This window comes from Euleptes europaea, chromosome 1 (assembly GCF_029931775.1).
Source record: "Euleptes europaea isolate rEulEur1 chromosome 1, rEulEur1.hap1, whole genome shotgun sequence".
Classification (NCBI taxonomy): Eukaryota; Metazoa; Chordata; class Lepidosauria; order Squamata; family Sphaerodactylidae; genus Euleptes; species Euleptes europaea.
Window position 1 is genome coordinate 78,229,995 of NC_079312.1, and position 7,081 is coordinate 78,237,075.

Genomic DNA, 7,081 nt, shown 5'->3' on the forward strand with positions numbered 1-7,081 from the left:
TTCCACTTAGTCTTCAATTCCATTTCTTCTGTTTCTCCCATCGTCTGTTGTTTTAAGTATCCCAATACATCTGTTTGCACATATTTGAACACATAATTATTCCACCTGTCCATAGTCCACTTTGTTTTATCTTTCCATCCAAAAGCTGTAACTGCGTGAGCCGCTAATATCATCGCTTTAAACATCTCTTGTTCACTCTTTTCTACCTTCTCACACCCCATTATTCCCATAAACATCAGGTCTACAGTTACTTGAAGTCTAATCTTAAACAATTCTCTGATTTTACTAAGTATTTTGTTCCAAAATTCTATTACCCTTGGGCACTCCCACTTAGGGGCCATGCTAATCTTCTCTGTATCGTTCCAATTTTAGTATATGTGGTGCCGAAGCGAGCACATTCCAATAGTAAGTAATACATGAATTTTTATATAAAATTTCTTATACATGTTAAAATTGTTATATATATATATGTATGTATGTGTGTGTGTGTGTGTATTTTGTATGTAGAAAACGGGGCTGAAGAAGAAATGAAATGATCGTCCCCCTCATCATTCGTCTATGAAGACATTGTTCCAGTTCTACTTACATTGAACTTTTGATACTTGTACCTTTTGTTTAGTCATAGTTGTACATATTTATTTATTTATTTATAGTCACTTTATGCACTTTGTTTAATATAGTGTTGTTTATAAGTTCTTTCAGCCATTCCTGTGCTCATTTCAATACCTGGAAGTTGGCAACCCTAATCTGTAATGTTTTATAGACTTGTGAATAAATGTTTTGTTTCTTTTGTTTTTAATTACAAAAGGGACTGTTTCTATATAATTTTGTTTTGTTATTTGTCATTGTTATTATTGTTTCATTTTCAGAATTGTTTCATTATTTACCATCGGTTTCAATGGAAGACACACACATTTCTTGGTTTCCCATCCAAGTTGGACAAAACTCACGGGGGATGTAGTATTCCGTGTGGACACCCATATTGCCAAATTCCAGACAGATTGAATAAATTGGTTCTTGAGGGTTATCCGGGCTGTGTGACCGTGGTCTTGGTATTTTCTTTCCTGACGTTTCGCCAGCAGCTGTGGCAGGCATCTTCAGAGGAGTAACACTGAAGGACACTGTCCTTCAGAAGATGCCTGCCACAGCTGCTGGCGAAACGTCAGGAAAGAAAATACCAAGACCACGGTCACATAGCCCAGATAACCTACAAGAACCAATGAACTCTGACCATGAAAGCCTTCGACAATATTTAGATTGAATAAAGCTCCCCCTTTTTTTGAGGCAATGAAAAATACTTCTGTTTAATATTAAAGTCTATGGGAGCATTGGCAGGAAAATTTCTGAACAGTACCACAGAGAGCGCTGCAGCTGCTTCGCTTGAAGAGCAGTAGCATGAAGCAGAGGCAGACTGATATGGCAAGGGCATTTGGTAACACAAGGAGAGCAAGGCATCAGGACATGCAGGCAGTGGCAGGGAGACCTTGAGGTAGATTTGCTTGCCTGGGGCATAAGGTTTGGACAGCAGTGGGCAAGCAAGGGAGTGCCAACAGCAAGGGAGATTTTGGCACTGCAGGGCAGGCACAAAACAAAACATGGTTCCCCCCCCCCATTACAACCTATTTAGAAGTGGAATTTCTTTCGTATTCTTATTCATTACAATAATTACAAAACTCTCCATTGCGGATTGGGGAGGTGGTACTCTCTATTGACACCTTGGATCGGCTGTTGGTCCCGATCAACAAGGAGCTTATGATGACCACTAGGTCTGCCTCAGGCACCACTGCAGCAACCTCACTATGGTCCAGCAAGGCATAGCCCCACATGGGCCTGTCAGAGTCAAGTGACACCTTGACCCTCAGAGGGCCTCTCCCACCTCCCCTGGCTTGGGGCAGTGGCAGCTGTTGCCAGATGGCCATGTTGTGGAGCATGGTACATATGGTGAAGAGCTTAGAAACAGCCCGGGGCTGCATAGCTCTGAGGCTGCTTCTGTTGTGGAGGCACGAGAAGCACATCTTCAGCTGGCTGAATTCCCACTTGATGACCACGCATATCCAACAACTGGCCTAGCGGTAGGTGGCTTGGTCCACTGGCTTGTCACTGGGATACAGCATGAGCAGTTACAGGAGCAAGGGTTAGCTCTTTTCAGCTGAGGCAGAAAGGGGAACAGGCATCATGGCCCAACCCCCCCCCAGCTCTCCCTGCCCCTCACCCTCAAGTCAACTGACCCAGCAGCCAGCCCTTGTCCTTCAGCCATGTAGCCAGAAGGTCAATCACTTTGCTCAAGAATGGTACAGTTGAGACTGGATGGTGGTTATTCAACTCTCCATGTCCAGCATATGATTCTTTAGGAATGGATGAAACACTGCCTGCCTCAAGATAGGGTCAACTCACCTCCCCAGGCACGTTTTCCTATTTCCCAGACCCAGCAGAATTAAGCAGCCACGAGGGGCAAGAGTTATACAAAAGGTAGTAGGTCTCACATTTCTAAGAATTCTGTCCACATCCTCAGACTGGACAAGCTGAAAGGTATCCCACACAAATCACACACTGGGACTATCCAGCCCTGTCAGTACTAGTATAGAATTAAAGTTGGAATGGATGCAAGAGATTTTATTCACAAAGTGTTTAGCAAAATGATCACAGCCGGCTGCAGAGCACTCCTATAAGCCAGAAGAACCCAACAGGCCCCTGACCACCCAGAAGAATTCTTCAGGTCTACACTATGTGGATGCAGTGGTGGTGGAGAAATATTCTTTCTTCACGGAGTATGCTTTAAAATGCGCTCTAACCCATGTCTTCATCCTGAGTCTTTCAGCACTGTGTCTCTAGCTTGACTTTTCATTTTCCACAGCCCCTCAGCAAATCAAGGGACTGCCCAGGCTCTTAGACATGAGAGAGGGTATCTAGGAGCGATCATGTCAATTGCCCAGGTAATTTCTCATTCCAAATGTCAACCAGGGCATTGACAGGAGTGGCAACCATATCAGCAGGATAATGCCCTAATGCCATCTGAAAACCAGGTAGATCCATCAGTGGATAATCTTAACTGATCTCGCACCCCTATGGAGTCTTGGTATCCCTGTAAACTCCAGCAGATCCCTGAGATCTGTTTTGCCATCTTCAGGTCATCTTCCTACCCAGAGCAGAACACCAGATGAAGAGTGTGATTTACACAGTGTGTGGGGCCTCTTATTACCTGAGACAGGCCCATGGTTGTCATGGAGACCATGAACTCTTGAGCTGCTCCTGACAGAGTAGCCTTGCCATGGATGTTGAAGACCCCCCAAACAACCAGCGTTGGTGAAACCACCTTTACCAGCTCAGGTAGGGCGATGGTTGAATGGTACACCAATAGAATCCCAATTCTGTCTCGCACTCCCAACACTAGATGTAGTGGAAAGTGCTATCAAATTGCAGCTGACTTATGGTGACTCCACTGCGTTTTCCAGGCAAGAGATAAACAGTGGTGGTTTGCCATTGCCTTCCTCTACGTAGCAATCCTGGTCTTCCATGGTGGTCTCTCATCCAAGTACTAACCAGGGCCGACCCTGTTTAGCTGCCGAGATCTGACAACATTGGGCTAGCCTGGGCCATCCAGGTCAGGGCTCAATACCAGATACACACTACACACTCTCAAAACTGGCAGAAACTTGGACAGGGCGTTGAGCCAGGGGGATAGAATCTTGATAGACTACAGCGACACCTCCTCCCTGCCCACCAGGTCTATGCTGACGCATCACTGAGTACCCTGGGGACCATAGTTAGGAGGTTAACTCCTCCCACCTCCTTCAGCCAGATCTCAGTGCTACGTGCCAGGTCAGCCCCCTCATCCAGAATTAAATCTTGGATAGCTGCTGCTTTGCCTGTAACTGACCTAGCATTCAGAGGCAAGCTATTATACCCCAGTGGGGTGTTGATATGGTCACCAACATCACCCTAGCTGGAAGAAGCAGCAGAAAGGATAACAGACCACAAATCTCTGTTGTCCCTTCCCCTTATCTGGCCTGTTCTTCTTCCACCAGTGTATGTCCCCCAATTCTTTCTATTTGGATATTATATCACACTGATATAAATCACTCATCTTGATCTATGATATCCATCATTTCACAAAGTAGGTCGTTGCTTGGTATTGTCATCACTAGGTTGTGTGTGAGTGAACTAGATATTGTTACAACCTGCCAACCTCTTGCCTGTTAGAAGAGCAAATGTTAGAAGGTCAAATTTGGGGATAAAGGGCACTTGCGGGGAGAATTGATGAGTTGGAAGATCCACTTAGCACTTCCCCTGCAAATGACTCCAGGTCATTCTGAAATGTTTTTCTGCAGTTGAGCTCCAAAATCAGCCCAGGAGGAGGAAAACTGGTGACGGGGTATAAGGATTTTCATGGGACCATTAGCAGGCATCATAGATGCAAAGTTGCCCTCCTTCCCACTGAGTCCCCCTGAATTCTCTCCCCCACAACTCCTTGCATTTCTGTTATCTTGACCAGTAGTGTTTGGAACATGCATTTGCTGAAATAGTGTGCAGTTCTTCCCTAAGGCATCAAAGGTAGAGTACAGGAAGCTCCTGCTTTAAACATGGTCTTAGTCTATTCAGTAACAATATCTGAATTGTTTATTTAATTGAGGCAAAATGAAACCAGCCCAGAGTTTTTCTAAGAAATGTCATCAGCTTCAGTTGATTTTGCGATCACAACATTTTCTGTTCTCTGTCATAAAATGTATATGAGGAAGCTGTAGCCTGCAACACTTATGACTTAATTTTCGTCAGATTGCCTAATACAACATCTTACATAGCAACATCCAGGAAATAAGTTTTACATTGGCAGCAAATGTACTAATAGCATATAAACCTTATTGGCTGATTTACTGCTTCATGACGAGAATATGCGTGGTACCATCTTATCTGAGTCAATCTGGCCAATAAAAATAGGAATTCCAATACGGCCAATTCATTTAGCTGAAAGCATCTCGTCTCATCGTTAGCATTGTCCAAAGGTTTCTGGGAACTTCATGATGGACTTCTACCTCACCAGTGGTGAACTGGCCACCCTCCCCCTCCCCCATTCAGGGGGAATCACAAGTGTGATGATCCCCCCCCCCACTCTCCAAGCTGAAAAGTACTCAAGAGGCAGTGGGGGGTCTACTTGTGTGTGAGAGGGCTTGGATTTTCCCCTTGCCCTCCCCTCTGTGTTTATTCGGGTTGTCACCATCACTCAAACTCAGCCCTTTCTTTTGCTCTCCATGGGTTGAAGCATGGATAAAGGCTGTGTGTGTGAGAGTGAGCTGCTACATGCCCTCCTTTCCCCTGCCTGCTAACTTACCTTAGTTGGTTGGTTGATTGGTTTTTTTTTTTAAATGCCAGCTTTCTCTACCTTTTAAGCAGAATCAAACTGGTTTACAATCTACTTCTCTTCCTCTCCCCACAACAGACACCTTGTGAGGTAGGTGAGGCTGAGAGAACTTGAAGAGAACTGTGACTAGCCCAAGGTCACCCAGCTGGCTTCATGTGTAGGAGTGGGGAAACCAACCCAGTTCACCAGATTAGAGTCCGCCGCTCATGTGGAAGAGTGGGGAATCAAACCTGGTTCTCCAGATTAGAGACCACCGCTCTTAACCACTACACCACACTGGCTCTCCAGTTCAACCTAGTCAGGATTGTTTGGTCCATGCATGGACCAGCAGCCAAGTGACCTTGGTAAGATCTTTGAACATGGTCTGAGATCTTTAGATGGAAAAGAGATCTTTATTTACTAAAATACATTTTTATTCACTAGAGCACAGGAGCACTGGAAAACTACAGTAAAACATTATAGAGGTGTTACAGAACTAAGAAAAAACAAGACATGAGGCTAGCTAAGTTGTGCAAGTCACTGGCTTTACCTTGGCATTCACCTTCTGGGGTTCTTGGAGCATTGATGGTTGCAGCAGACTGGGCAAGGGCTGAGGTTCCATTCTGCCCCCAGCACAAAAACTATGCACAGCCAGAACTATGGCTCCTTGCTTCTGCTTTATGGGTCAAAGTGTTTGAGGACATCCCTCAATTAGGTACAGAAGACCCCTCACTACATGGTGTTCACCCAGCTCTCCATTCTCCCCAAATGCCTCACCACCACCTATAAGGTGGGGCTCAACAGTCAGCCCCCACCCTGCTGGCCTCAGTCTGGGAGTCATCTGCACCTAGCTGGTTCCCTTCAAGCCTTCTCCTCCTGAGGCTGCCAATACCATCAATCATCCCCTCCCCACTGTATGCATCTTTGGCCATACCCAGCTGACAGGTGGACCATGGTGGGCCCTGTCTCTTGGGTGACCCTCTCCTGCCTCTGTGCCTCTTTGGACCACTGCCCCTGACCATCCTCCTGCTGGCTGCCAATGTCCTCAGAGCACACCTGCTACCTGACCCTGACCAGGCCCTCCGCCACATATCTCTCCCCAATGCCCCATCCTTGGCTTGTGTGCTTCCACAGAATGTGCTAAGCTTTTTTGCCCTCCAGATTGGAGGGCTTCTCCCTGACCTATCCTAGAATTTGGTTTGAGTTCCCAGGGGTGCTGCCCTGCACTTTTCTCTAATTATACCAAAACACGCTCCCCTCTTCCTGACAGATCAGCAAAGGGTCATCTCTATCTGTCCATTTCTCTCCATAAAGAGAAACCATCTCTTCTCAGCCTGAAATTCAAGGAGTTTATGGCTTTGTTCCTAGGAAAGAGGCTTTGCCTCTTGTGAGTTAATCGAAGTATCCTGCATTCCTCTATCATAACAATGAGTAGATTCTGGTTTCGCTCAGCCTTGATGCTTTATGACATGCTGTTGGTATGTTTAGAGAATAATTAAATAGGTTAAAAAAAGTGTATATAGATGCTTATCTATTGTGAAAGTTTAGACTATAGTTGTATGAGATGATAGGAAACTGTTGACTAGTGTCTGTGCTACCACTAGTAACAATCAGGTATGCTTCCATCATTCATGATAGCAATATATTATGATACTTACAGTTATACTTCATAGTTGGACTTCTTCCATAACTTTTTAGTGGGTGGGTATTCCCCTACTGAAACACTAAATTGAAAGAGGGTAAGTT

At 45.2% G+C, this 7,081-nt stretch overlaps 1 non-coding gene across 1 annotated transcript; it reads right to left on the reverse strand.

Moving 5' to 3' along the window:
* Positions 1-287: 287 nt before the first annotated feature.
* On the reverse strand, positions 288-396 carry LOC130493636 (U6 spliceosomal RNA). Its single transcript, XR_008934000.1, has one exon. It is a non-coding gene; the product is annotated as a U6 spliceosomal RNA (small nuclear RNA).
* Between the last annotated feature and the right edge of the window lie 6,685 nt (positions 397-7,081).